The sequence below is a fragment of the Coptis chinensis genome, chromosome 7 (assembly GCF_015680905.1).
Source record: "Coptis chinensis isolate HL-2020 chromosome 7, ASM1568090v1, whole genome shotgun sequence".
Taxonomy (NCBI): domain Eukaryota; kingdom Viridiplantae; phylum Streptophyta; class Magnoliopsida; order Ranunculales; family Ranunculaceae; genus Coptis; species Coptis chinensis.
Window position 1 is genome coordinate 8,178,176 of NC_141462.1, and position 14,797 is coordinate 8,192,972.

Genomic DNA, 14,797 nt, shown 5'->3' on the forward strand with positions numbered 1-14,797 from the left:
GGGCGACAACGCCATTGGAACTTCAAAGACATCCGACGTGAACAAGACTTTCTTGCACTTGCCGTGGATCCTACAGAGAGGAAGCACACTTTCTATATGGTCCATTTCCGGGCCATATTCTTACGACCACCGTCAAATAGGTCACCCTCTTGTCAGTACTTGTTACCCAACTTATGCTTAACTTTGGGTTCCAAATGCTACTCCTTTCATTGAAACAAGGTCTTTCGAGAATTTTGGAATTTTTGAGACTTGTGTTTTAGACCATTGGGACCCAAGCTAGAGATGACATTGAGCATGATAACGCATCTCCTCCTCCTCCTTCACCACCGCGATCGCTTTTAATGAAGATACCATGCTACCAATCAATACTCCTATGGATGCCTTGAGGAACATGAATTCTAGTATGCGCAGGATGTTTCTTCGCTAGAAGAGATGATTACTTCCCTAATGAATTCCAAAGAAGAAATGAGAAATCGCCAAGGCCAATTCCAGAAATGATGATGGCAAATCAGCAAGAATTCCAAGATCGGGCTTGCTACGCCTATAGGCCACATTCCGCACACCATTTCGGCCAAATTAAGTTCGTCAGAGTCAAGATTAGAAACCCGGTTCATCTTCTCGCTAACCCGAGGATTCACAAGAGTCGCTTATTTCCTTTGGTTTAGAAATGACTATGTCATTTATTTCCCTTATGCATTGCATTTTTATTTTTTAGCGCTAAATTATTATATATCGGTTGATTTCTCATAATTTTGTATCTCCAGACGGTTTGAAATGGGAAATTATTTATGCGAATATAGTACTTCAAAAATATGAGTTTGCTCATTGATTCATTGGGCCTACTCTCAAAGCCCAACGGTCAGAACCCAACGGACTGATCCAAACGGTCAGATGCCCAAGGGTCAGAAATCAAGTTATAAATACAACTTTCCTTTCCTCTTTCACTCATTCCCTTCTCTCACTCTTCACACATTCTTCTTCACAAATTTTCAATTTCTTGAACATAATGAATAAACTAGAGCGATGGGAAAAGGAGCAACGCGAATGGGCTATCACATTAATCGTGATAACAGTGTTTATCATTATTCTCTTGTCACTCATGCACAACATGATCCAGAACATCTAGATCTATGTAACCATTTTCTTTTTTCTGATTTTCATTTTGTATATTAGTATGGTGTGTTAAATAATTCTCCCACATTTGTACGGGTTACATATTAATTGGAGAAGTACCGTATTAAATATTTGTGTATATTAGTTGTCTTTTCCTCTCTAAAAAAAATAAAATAATAATAATAATAATAATAATAATAAGTAAATAAATAAACAAACCATAACAAAGAAAGGCCATCCAACACTCACCAAAATAATTAATGGATACACATAGTGTTCAGAGAAAATCGCGCACGCTACAAGGTACATATAACACTTGTCACACATGCAGCTCGATTATTCTATCCATATTCTATTACCGAAGTTATGATCATCATTTCTGAAATTACGTAAGTTTAACTACCCCGCGAAACTTTCCTCCGTATTTTCTAAACATTAAACCATCTCATTAATTGTATTTGGATATCCGACATGACAAAGACTTACTATGGATCCCCTATGATGTTTGTACATAATCACATGGGTCATTAAATACACTTGAACTCCGATTGGTATAGCCTCATAGATTGCCTATAAATCTCTTCTTTTTAAGCCATTCTTATTCATACAATTTTCACTATCCTTCCTTCAAGAATGGCTCAACCAAGAAAAAAATAACGCAGCAGAAAGACTACATAAAAACTTTCAAGAAGGCCGGTTTTCTCCTTATTTTGACACCAAATCATATCGTCGCTGGATGGACGCTCTTCTATATCATTCAAGAGCTAGTTATTCTCGAGAATTGGTTTTGATGTTCTACCAATTTAGCGGATATGAAGATGGAAAATTCTACTTCAATGCCTATGGACAACGATTGAATTGAATAAGGAAATGATCTCCGACATACTTCAAATCCCAATAAAACCCAGAGTCCCTTTGTTCAAGAGTCATCATTCGATTCCGCGAAAAACTTTATCATGAAGCTACCGATCTCATGGCAACGCCGAAAATACACATCACATGGTTCTTCAACGCTTTTGAAACAGAATCAACGGTTGTGCTCCATCGGGTCAGGGACATAATGTGGTAGGTACATCACACCAAACCGAAGTCACAAAGCCTCAACTTCACCTACTTTGGATTTTGCAAACTCAAAGAGATGACTTTTGTCCGATCCAACACCTCGAACGTAATCACCAAGAAAACAAGAAGGTCGTGAAGCTTCTACCCACTTTGGTTACGCAGATTATGATGCGTTGGGGTTATCCAATAATTTCTCCAGACACCCCTTCAAAGAGCATATATAAAGGTACTTCAAACAGACTATTCCGCTGGTTTTGGACCCCGATACTCGATAGATGAGCGTAACACCCCAAGCTCAAATTCGACAATTTATTTGATGAAAATGCCATGCTCAATATTATTAATCCCATGGAAGGCATTAAACTTCTTCATCGTGGTTTGAGGGAACTACACGCTTGTCGAATATCATCATCACAACTCTTCGAGATTTCCAAGATCGTCAAGCAACGATGATGTGAACAGAGGAGATCTTAGAAAATCATTCTCAATTCTTGCAAAATCATGCTCTCCTAATGGAAAATCAAACTGTACTCTCGCTAGCCAAGGGGACATTCAGATGCAAACCGCCAACAAATAGAAGACCTAAAACAGCTTTGGTGCAAAATATGCATCTCCAAGAGCAATATAAGAATCCATGATATTACTAAGTCAATAAGTATATAATCATCTATGTTATTACATTTTTCCGCCTTTACTATGTATTTTGTCTTATCTTTTTGTCTTTTTTGTATGCAATGCTTAATAGGATTGTCATCATTTCCATTGTGACTAATATAATTTTAACATGTGCTACGTGAGGGTCTATTTTCTTACATACTCATTTTTCCATCCAAATTTGCCTCAGATCGTTATCCATTTCTTTACTTCATCCACCATGGCATCTTCATCAAACATTGCATCTTCATCATCCATGGTACCTCCCCCAAACTCATTCCCCGAAAGCAATCCTTTCAGTCTATGATGGATTCCAATGCCTATGGCCATCTCTTCCATGATTACATCACAAACATTGGGTGGTCTTCCCTAATTCTTCAACCCGACCAAACTTATTCTCCAAGTTTGGCTGCGATACTTTTATGCTAATATGGATGACACACCAAAGATTCAACCATGCGCATGGTTTCTACTTAGACGGATTCACAATCCGATTTGGTGACACACCTCATATCTTTTCTCAACAACAACTTGCTCTATCTTTGGACCTTCCATACCACGAACCCGCCGCATCTTGGCAAAGACATCTATCATAATTCTTACCGCCCTTTCAATGGCAAGCATTTCGCGACTCTTATGGTGATGGTCTTGAGATCAAACGAGAAGGAGATGGCCATGTGCCATGGCGCAAACATCACCATTCCATTAGTAAGCATGACCATGAACATGGGGGACTGCCATGTTATTTGTAATCCTAAACATTATGGGAGATTGGCATTTTTCTACCGCCAATGAGGTCGCTTATACAGTATTCAGTGCACTAGCTCGGGTCATGCATTATTTAACATTTTAGGTTGTGTTATCTCCAAAATTAAAAAACGAGCTCGCGCACTTTTCGGATCAAGATATACTTTTACCACCACCGCAGCGGATCATGAAGACACATTTCCCACAGTTTGCAGCCACTTTTCATGACTGGGTCAAGGTAGATTCCATGTGCCCATCAAACAGAATCATTCGCTCATTGAGGTTTCGTCAATGGAAGCGTCCCGCTCGATACCTGAAGCATGTTTGATGTTACCCAAAGGACGAAAAGATGAAGACCAATTTGAGGGAATCTGGAGACAAAGAATGGGCAGAAATTTGGCAAACTATTATCTATTGGCGCGATGCTAAGGAAATGCATTTCCTTAAAGAGGACGCCAGACCTTCACGTCCTGCTGGATGGTAAACTTGAGTTTGCCATTGTACATATATCTAGCTAAACCTTCTGTTGGTGTGCTATAGTTTTTCATGTTTCGTATGCTATGGTTCATTATTTCGTGTGCTATGTTTAGTGTGCTATTGAACATTTTCTTGTTCTTTCTGAATAATATATTATGATCTCCAACCTCTCTATTCCAAAGAATCTAGCCCTAATTTTGCTCCACGGTTCTCGGTACTTTCTCTCTTTAATTATTGATCCTTCGAGGACTAAGCATCATTCTGTTTGGGGTGCTTTAAACCTCAGAGCAAAAAATTAGGCATCTTGTAGCCTATATATAGTTTTATTTTCATATTAATAATTGTACTTAGTGACAAAGTCTTGTTTCCTTTTCAATGATGAAAATTGTCTAGAAATCTCACATTAGTATCCTAATTAGGATTTGTTTTAAGAAACTTTAGATAATAATGTATGCAATAGTTTATACATCTTTTCATGAATATTCATGTACTGAGTATCATTGATGGTACATAGCAGTAAGTTTATGGAACCAACGGTTAGTTACTTAAACTATAAATCCTGTGAGAATCTAACCAAAAGCCTTGATATGAGTGATTTGTGTGTGATGACACAGAGGAGTAGTTTTTCCGATTAGAGGAAATTACGCATCTACTTACTTGATCACCACTCGAACCCTAGGCGAGAATTTAGGCCTTCTTTGGATTGACATAGCTAAAAATTCATACCTGTTACAAATATTACCGCTAGTCACTCCACTGAACCGTTCATCAAACCTTTCACTTTCACCAAAAATTCCTTACCCATTTATTAAACCAAATGAAAGAACCTACCTAAGTGATGAGTATGAGAAATAGGATGAAATGTGGAAAGAATAAAGAGAAAGACTTGTCCTAAATATAAGTCGCCACTTGCTTCAGAAAGAAAAATAGAATCATGTTCTTAAGCCATATATATATATATATATATATATATATATATATAAAAAAAAATCGAAGATCCGTGAGGCTTAAGAACAAGGTTGGAAAAACTCATCTAGAAGAAGGAAAGGAAACAAGGATTTCTCTAGTGTAAATATATGAAGACCCTATTCTCTCATACTCGTAAATTTTGATTATCCATTTCCATTTTCTTGTACACTATCACCTAAGCTCCACAATACCTAATAAAGACCTCTAGCTCAATTAGGAGTAGGGTGGTGTGATAATAAGTAGTAGACGTGATTGATCGACATCGACTCCTCTGACTGTCATTGAGATGTAAGGAAACGTGTGCCCACTGCACACTAGAGTTAACAAAACCTGAGTGGAAAATTTTTTGAGTGAATTTGTGTTTCGACACATACACCGCGGAGAACCCATTTAGGTACGCCTCCAAGGGATCCGAAAAACTCTACGCTAGTATATTTCAATGAAAAGTTCAATCGCATGAATAATCATATGTAGATGTTTTAATTATTGAATACATATTAACTTGAGTTTCAAAGAAATAAATCCTCATTCCCCGCTAAGGAGATGTATGGATATCCGAGATTAATTTAAGAAACGAAGTTTACACATCGAAGTCGTTGTAGTATAAATGAAGTTTGTGAGTATCTTTTTTGGAAAACTCTCACGGGGCTATAACTCGCCTACTAGGGAATTCCTAGTGGTTTAAGGCCTTGTTGCATATGGTCAATGCAACCGCTCTGCTAAACGAATTAGTTTAGGACTACACATATTTTGGCCACTTATCTATTTTAGTGTCTCTTCTTTGCTTGAGGACAAGCAAAGTGCTTTTTGGGGTAATGTGATAAGCACCCAAAAGTGTATTATGAAACCCCATTGAGACATATAAATTTGGTTAATTATGTGTTTAATAATCATGAAATAAATATGTTTTCATACTTTTGCGGTATTTGCAAGAAACATGGAAATATTGGTTAAACCTGAAATAAAGCATGAGGAACGTATATACTGAATTCTCCCAAATCCACACGTAAGCATCAAACTTCCAAAGCTCCTACCTCTCGAACCCGGGACTCGAATGCGACCACGAGAGATGCTCGTATTAATCGTATGATGAACTCTACGCATAGACGGGAAATTGTAACATTGCCCAAAATACCGGTCCGCCACTAGACTGCACATGGACCCACTATGCGGGGCCACAAGATTGGATGAGTCATCAATCATGGAGCATGTCAAGACAAAGATAACAAATTATTGGTGCAAAGTTGATACCTTGCATGTAATAAATTAGATTAGGTGTTAATAGTGAAAAAGGCAAGGTGTCACTTTGTTTTAATGTGGTAGATAAAAATGAATCAATGTGGTTTGATAATTCACGTGAGAGGAAATGAGATTTCTCTCAAATGGAGAAGAAATTAGACAAATGTGGGGACACCCCATTTACTCCCTTGACTTATTTTCCTCACATGGCATTATTTTAGTTCCTTAGTGAAAATGAGAAGTTAGTTTTTGTTTTTATTAAAAAAGCTTGTAATAGTTTTAATGGAGGAACACTTGTTCTTCTAGAAAATAATAGAAGTGAGTTTGGTTGTTGATATTTCTTCTCTCTCTCTCTCTCTTTCTCTTTTGTGTTTTTCTTAGTTCATAAGTCCTTGTCCCAAGGATCATGAGCTAACTTCCCTTTTGGGGAGTTAATCTAACTCATGTGAGGGTAAACCAATTGTTGTTGGTTTGGTAGGTTTAGGAAGAACAACTAACTCTACATCCTACCCCAAAATGGTAGTTGGTGTAGAGTTTAATTAGGAATCAAGCAATGAGCTTAGAGATAAGTCATTGTTTGGTTTCACTTGCTAGCATGTATGAGCTTTTTAGTGAGCCATGCATGCTAGGGATCAAATCTATTTTTCCATTAGGGACTTGTCTATGAGTCTAGGAAGAATCAAAACCTTTTTCAAATCAACACTAATGATAGTTTCACATGAGGAGGATTAACTTTCCAACTTCTCTTTCAAATTTCTATTTCGGTATTAAGTGCATGTTTTCATTGTTAATGTTTTTATTAATGTTTGTGTAGGAAGGAAAAATTTAACATTTATATTAGAACCTTACTCCTTAATTTCCCTTTATTGTAACATCTAATTTTTAGTTGTTCTAAGCTTTAGGTTAGTTCGAATCCTTATTCAAACTCTACGAAACGAAGATCGTGAGTAAGGAACCTTGATTGCTTTTGCACCAATTTAGAGAGTTCAAAACTCTAAGTAGTGTTCTCCAAGCATATATCAAGAGTCTTCTGTGGTTACAACAACAGGGCCTGGTGCGACCTCTGTGGTTGTGATAACAGCGGCTGGAGTAAACTTCTGAAACTGTGTTGGTTGTATAAGATAGGGTGGGGTGATCCTTGGGGGTTGAACAGATGGAGCAACGTCTGCTGGAACGACCTTTGAGGTCTTGACTAGTGGATCAAGAACTGCTTTAGCGACCTTTGGGGCCTGTGCAGACGAATGGGCCTTCTTATTGGAGCCCCCAGCATTCTGTTTTGGTGCCTTGGCACTGACCTCGGCGACCAAGTCTTTGGCCATTATGTAGCTAGTGGGCTCGTTCCTTGTACTGATGGGTGAGTCAGCAATCTTGTTCGCTGAGAGGATTTGATTACAATGATAAGCTTTGAGTTGATTGCTGGGAAGCTCCATCATGCCCCTAGGGCCTGGAAAACAGAGAACTTGATGCAGTGTTGATGGTATAGCGTGCATTTGATGGATCCAACGCCATCTAGGAGGACTTGATGTCCAGGACGCTGAAATGCGTGTTGAAGCTGACTTTGTCCTCTCTAGATCCCACTGAGACTGGGAGTATGATATCACCAATGGGGTCGGCTCTGGAGCCATTAAACCCGTAGAGGGAGGCGATTGGATCTATGAAGACTGATTTGGGCAGGTTCATCTCTTGGATGGTATGGTAGAACAAGATGTCGCACGAGCTACCAGGGTCGATCAGAATGCGCTTGACTGTCCAATCACTGATTTTGACATGGGCTACCAGTTCGTCGTTGTGCGGGAGGCAAACTTTGTTGAGGTCGGCCTCCGTAAAGGTGATATCACCTGAGCTGCGACCCGAACTGCGTGGAGCGGGTGCTGCTTGAGAAGAGAAATGGTAAGCTTCTTGAAGGGTGCCGACGCGCCGTCTTTTCTCTCTGGAAGATGTTACTGAATCATCTGGAAACGTGATCATATGAATGGTTCCATTACTGTCACGATCTGACAAGTGTTGACGTCGCTTATGACGGGAGCGGTCTCTGGGACGTCCTCTGCTATGGGAGCGAGCTTGAGCGTTAAAGCGATCATGGCGAGGTGGAGACCTACTGCGTGCCTTGCGGACCATGAGCTTGTGGCGCAGATTGCCGTCAGCGATATTGGTGTATTGTTTGATATGCCCCGATTCGATGAGGTTCTGGATGTAATGTTTTAGCCCCCAGCACGCATCGGTTTCGTGACACTTTGCTCGGTGAAAAGCGTAGTATGGCTTGTCTTGGCGATCTGCCGGTTGTCGAATGTCAGGTCGGTAATATGCGTCTTGCTTGATCTTGTCCAGTATGTAACTAGGAGATCGTGTAAGAACAGCGAACTCACGATTGTTGTTTGTTCTGTTTCTAGGCTTCTGTTCTTGTTGTCGGGGATGCTTTTTTGTAGGCGGGTCGCTGTCGGAGATAGCTGCTACTTCTTGTTTCTCTAGTAGGCGTTAACGCTCCAATACTTCTTGCAGCTTGATGTACTTGTCAACTCGAGTGTATAGCTCGGACAATGTTTCGGGACGCTCCTTCATCAGCGACCTGGATAGGTCGGTGTTGCGCACGCGACAGGCGTGGTCGGTAAAAGACTCTTTAAGACCGCTCTCCATGCCTAACAGTTCAACTTTGAAATGACCTAGGAATTGGCGAATAGTCTTATCCTCGCCGAATGAGAGCTGGAAAAGTGAATCGAGATCAGCTTTTTACGTCTGTTGTGGTCGTATTGACTAGCAAACTGGTCGGTAAGTTGCTCGAAGGTCTTTATCGAGTCCGGCTCGAGTGAAAAGAACCAATCGAGTATGCCATCTTTGAGACTGGCGAGAAACAGACGACAATTAAGATGATCGAACTCCTGTGCACTGTAAAGTGCAAGGCTTTGAATGTAGCGATCCACGTGTTGGCCGTGACATGTGCTGCCATCATACATGGGGAAGCATGGCTGGACGAAATCTTGAGGAGAGGCCCTCGGCGGTGAACGGAGATGCGTGATACGTTTTTGAGCATTTTCTAAACTATCTGAGTGGCGTCTTTCCGTATTGTGCTCTGACCGATCCTCTGTGACAGTTCGTTAATCTGTTGATTAACTTCATTGATGCCATTCTCAGCTACATTGCCAGCAGGTTGTTATTGAGCGTCTACTTGTGCGCGTAGAGCAGCGTTCTCCTGCGTGAGCAAGGAGATGTTCTCATTTGTTAGACGTATATGGTTGGCTAGGCTTTGGACTTGAGCTTCGAGGCTTGCCATGCTTCGTGGGCTTGAGGTTGTTGGTTTTTGTAAAGGTAGTTTCTCAAGTAATCGAAACCACAGACGGCGCCAATGTAAAGGTGTGATTTGGTTTTCCTTTACATATGAGGTAAGGAGGGGAAAAGGGATTGATTGTTGGAATGACCGAGTTCGTTCTATGAGCGAACTGCCTACGTATCTTACTCTTGATTCTCAGGGGAGAGCAGAATCAGGTCTGGCATAGTTCATAGGGGAGGTATTTATAGGTGGTGAAAGTATGTCTCCATCCAACACGTGTAAAGGTTAACACAAAATGTAGGGTGGAGATTGAGAAGGCGTGTGAGAACTGTCTTGATAGGCCTGTCGTAATTATGAAGGTTAGCAGCTGGGGTAAGTAGCTTGCGGCAATGATTTGTGTCAGTGTAGCTCTAGTCATGATTGCTTCTAGAAGATAGGCTGAGTCTTGATGTAGAACGATTTGCGGGGTGATGCGATCTGTTCTGGAGCGATCCCGCAGCTCCCTGATGTGAGTCTATGATGTAGGTCAATGTGGTATTTCCACCATGCCGAGCACATGCTTGATATTCCTGATTGAAAATATCACTCCCTCACATTTGGTAACCTTGTTTGTATAACCAGACATTTTATCACATGCAGTTGGCATTGTACTCCATCTGAACATGGTCGGTTACGGTGCTGGAAAATGTGAACTCCCTGGTAGACAAATTCGCCCCCAATATCTCCAAACTAACGTGATCCGTGGCCGGAACCACGACAAGGCCATCAGACACTTTGATACTGTGTGTGCTTTGTGAAACCCTATTTTTTTGGGCTTTATTTGAAATATTATTGGGCCACTTGTTTATGTAATTAGGACCATTGTATTATATTAATTTGGGCTGTTTTATTTTGTATGGTGGGCTTTTTGGTTGGTGACTACCCATAGGCCCAATTTTGGAAATCCACGTAAGAATGCATCTATTTGGTCGGTTCTCATATACAGAATAACTTTGTGGAGAGGCTAATATTTGCTGTCCACAAGACAGCAAGTGCTGATTGGTGGAGTTAGTGTCGGAAAAAACTGTTTATTCTGCCCGAAAAAACTGTTTATGTGCCCCGAAAATGGTTTGGACCAATGAGAAGCTGCTATTTGTGGACAAACTTGTCCACAAATTCCTCTCTTCTCATCACTGTTCTAAAAATCAGTCTAGGCGGCCGCCTAGGCGGTGCCCAACTGACTCGCCTAGGCTGAAGTCGTTTAAAAAATTGGTGGCGGGCCTAGGCGGCCTCTAGGTGGTCTAATCAAGTTTTTTTTTTGAATGATTAAATGTCAAAAATTAAAGGCTCGTGTAGGCTTAAGATTTGAATGAGTTTAAAATACTAAAGTCTATTGTAAATTATATGCCACTATAATAAAGAATATGTTTTTATATGAAGTCGATATTCTTCAACTATTATGCATTTTTGTAATAAGTATATTTGTTTGTGTTTATTTTTTGAGTTATGGTAAATTATTTTCTTCATTTCTTATAGTATAGGTGTGTAGTATATACTAGCCATGCAGCTTGACCTGTGGTCGGGCTTGCTATTCTTAAACCCATTATGTGTAGGCCTGTTAATTTTCAGGCTTTTAATTTTGGTTGATGTGCTTAACCCCATTTGTATAATATATATATAGTTCCTAGCGTTAGCTTTTGTCGAAACAGTAACATTATGAAGTTACAAATATAATTAACTGAAGATTATAAGTTCGATTCCTTTCAAATTAATCCCAAACTTGTTAATATAACAATGGAGAAAAATGAATGTTATTGAAAAACAATTTTAAATGTAAGAAAGTTCTCACATGTTATTTAACAATGTTAGCAAACCATTGTATTCAAAGTTTCTGAGTGAACGAAAATTACATGAGTTATAACTTTTAAGACGTGGACATCACTAAGAACTTAACATGGTCTTATATCGATCAATGGTCATTTATTTTCCTATTATTTATGCATAGCTAGCTAAAGAACCTCACCTAATGATAGTGTGATGCAATCCCAGTCATGAAAGAAAAGATAAGGTAAGGGTTGTGATGCTTGCAACTTGGTGAAAGAGGAGATATTTGATGTTGAAGAGTAGTTGCAAACTTCTAACTTGCCTTGAAAAGAACATAAAGTTAAAAGAAGACTAAAAAGCTTGAAGAAGTAAAGAGAAGATGATCATTGGAAACACAAAAATGAACTGCCATTGCCATTGAACATATCAGTAGGATAAGTAAATACACAAAAATATCAATAGGCACAAAAATACGACAAAATTCCGCATGTTCAACTTTATATTTCTCTTTCACATTTCACATAGAGAGCAATACATTTACATAACTAAATGTCATTAGTAGTCCTAAACTCTCACATACTCCAAAAACTCGTTCAAGTGTACAATTTTTTTTTGCTTTTTCATACAAAAAAACTATCTGCATAGTCTAATCACTCTCTATGGTATACCACATAATATAATTGTTTTCTGCGGTGATCCTTCATTGTTTGGTATTTGTACGACCATAAATAGTTGCAATTCGTTGTGCACCATGAACATATCTGCTGTGCACCTTGCTTGAAAGTGGCCATGTGATTAACCACTGATCTTTGCATCCCTAGAGTTTGTTCTACCACTCATCCTGCAATGCCAAAAGAAGGTCAATATACCACACCAATTCAAAAGTCTATACAAAAAATCTAAGCTATGTGCTTATATATATAACAAACATGCATATTGTGTACATGTCGGTTTTGTATTTGTGCCAAATTATGTTGTTACCAATATGTCTAGCCTAAACCTTGAATTTAGTATCTAATATATTGCCAAATGCAAATAAATATATTTAGTGGTAGTTCTAACTGCATATATCATATACATCACAACCATAATATTTGTTAAACAGAGTATGTTGGACTCACTTTGCTTGTCGTTGGCTCGTAATGATCTTGTTTCAAATCACCGTACAACTTTTCTAGAGCCTCCAAGTGAGTGCCTTTGGTTCTTCAATTCTTTAAGCTTCTATAGCTGCTGAAATTATTGATGAAAACAATATTAGAAATTTTAAATGCAAGAGTAAATAGATTATCACATTTGTCACTGTTACATATACTGACTGACATCCCTAGCATAGGTAACAAAGTGCCTGATAAACTAATGGAACCATTCTATGAGACAACTCCTTAAACAGTCAAACTCACAATTAAAACCATCTGAACACATAAAAAAAACAGCCATTAATATGACTAAAGAATAGGAAAAAAAATCAAACTTTCATAGAAAGCAAAAATCTATATTATTAATTATTAGGAAGGACAACCAAAAGCTACCGCAACGTCTAAGAGCTCCAAAAAATGCTAAGCATTCAACTGCCCGTTACTGACTTGCAAACATCTTACATAGTAAATTGAAGTCAGATAATATAATACTATTTTGATGAGAAATAGAAGTTACATTAACAAATGAAAATAGAATTACATACGCATTCCAGTTTAAGATTTTGAGGTCTAATGTAATTTTATTTAAATAAAAAGTAAAACTAAGATTCTTCCTACCATTCCATAAGTTTATAATGTGTGAGAAACATTCCAAGATACATAACATTTTCATGACAATAACCGACAAAGGTATGGAAGCATTTCAAACAATTGCAATTAACATCAACTATGATATGTATAATAGAAAATTCAATTTACTCTTTGGTTTAAATGATTAATGTAGAGTCTAAGCTACGGAAATACCCATCAAAGAACCATTTCTACAATTTTGAAATATAGAACCATGGCGGTCTCAAATAGAGCTTCAACAAAGAACACTATCGATATTTAAACAGGGGAATTAGCGATACCCCCCACATTTAAAGATCTCTTTTGCGATACCCCCCCCACATTTGCAACTTCCGTTAGTCAACAGTTAGTTGACCGAATCAAACCGTAAGAAAAAAAAAAAAAAAAAAAAAAAAAAAAAATATTTGATGGTATATGGTATGTAGCATTCCAAATAATGGATGGTATATAGTATGTATCATCCTTACTTTGGCAGACCAAAACTTCCAGTATGAATGGTGAGAACCAAGTGATAATGGTGCTCAAATGGATGGTATATGGTATGTAGCATTCCAAATAATGGATGGTATATGGTATGTAGCATTCCAAATAATGGATGATATATATATCATCCTTACTTTGGCAGACCAAAACTTCTAGTAAGAATGGTAAGAACCAAGTGATAATGGTGCTCAAAAGGATGGTATATGGTATGTAGCATTTCAAATAATGGATGCTATATAGTATGTATTATCCTTACTTTGGCATGTGGAAGGGTATTTTGGTAACCTCTACTATTTAATTAGGTCGATTTTTTTTTTTTGAGTTTTTTGGGTTTTTTTCTTACGGTTTGACTCGGTCAACTAACTGTTGACCGACGGAAGTTGCAAATGTGGGGCTATCACAAATGATCCTCAAATGTGGGATGGTGGGTATCATCAAAAGAGATCTTTAAATGTGGGGGTATCACTAATTCCCCCTGTTTAAATCGTGGAAGACATAAATTACATAGGCGGGAAGCTTATAATAACTACTCAATTTGTGATTTAAGGAAATAGAATGTACAATATCAAAATGGGTAAATAAGGTCTCACACTTGCAGACACGTTTCCCTCCCATCCTTGAGCAAAACCTGATGGTGTGCAACAGAAAACTGTTGATGAAAATTCGGTAGAAAAACTACACCTGTACTGTAGCCAAGGTTCCATTCTTATTAGAAAATCAAAATTTCATTTGGAAGAGGTTAATAAATAAATTTATAAAAATCAGAAAACAAAATGATTTAATATTGGATGAAATATTGATAGTTACCTCTCAAGCTACATGTCATACAATCATTGCTTCCAAACTTTATTTCTTGGATATACACTGTTAACAAAAAAATAAAAATAAAAAATCAGAGATGGCATAACATATATGAAGCTTGCATAAAATTCCCTTTCCAACTCTTTAAATTTGCTTTCAGAGTTGCATAGTAGCAGCAATTGTATTAGAAGAAGTAAAAAAGTAATGAATGCAAGATGTTTTATGGCATCGAAATGCCTAGGAGCATGCATAGTCTAAACTGTAATAAAGTGCCCCACGGCTAAAATTTATTGATCTTAAACAGGTGAACACCAAAAGTTAGAAGAGGTAAAAGTATATGATAATTAGTGATCCCATATTTTTTAGCCATTTGGTTTTCATGATGCAGGGTATATCTCCTTATCTTGCTACCCAATGC

General features: G+C 38.2%; 1 long non-coding RNA gene across 1 annotated transcript; it reads right to left on the reverse strand.

Moving 5' to 3' along the window:
- Window positions 1-11,884: 11,884 nt before the first annotated feature.
- On the reverse strand, window positions 11,885-14,420 carry LOC147485738 (uncharacterized). The gene is made up of 3 exons (XR_015200654.1): window positions 14,169-14,420; window positions 12,451-12,559; window positions 11,885-12,170 (listed from the first exon to the last, which is right to left on the reverse strand). It is a non-coding gene; the product is annotated as an uncharacterized LOC147485738 (long non-coding RNA).
- Between the last annotated feature and the right edge of the window lie 377 nt (window positions 14,421-14,797).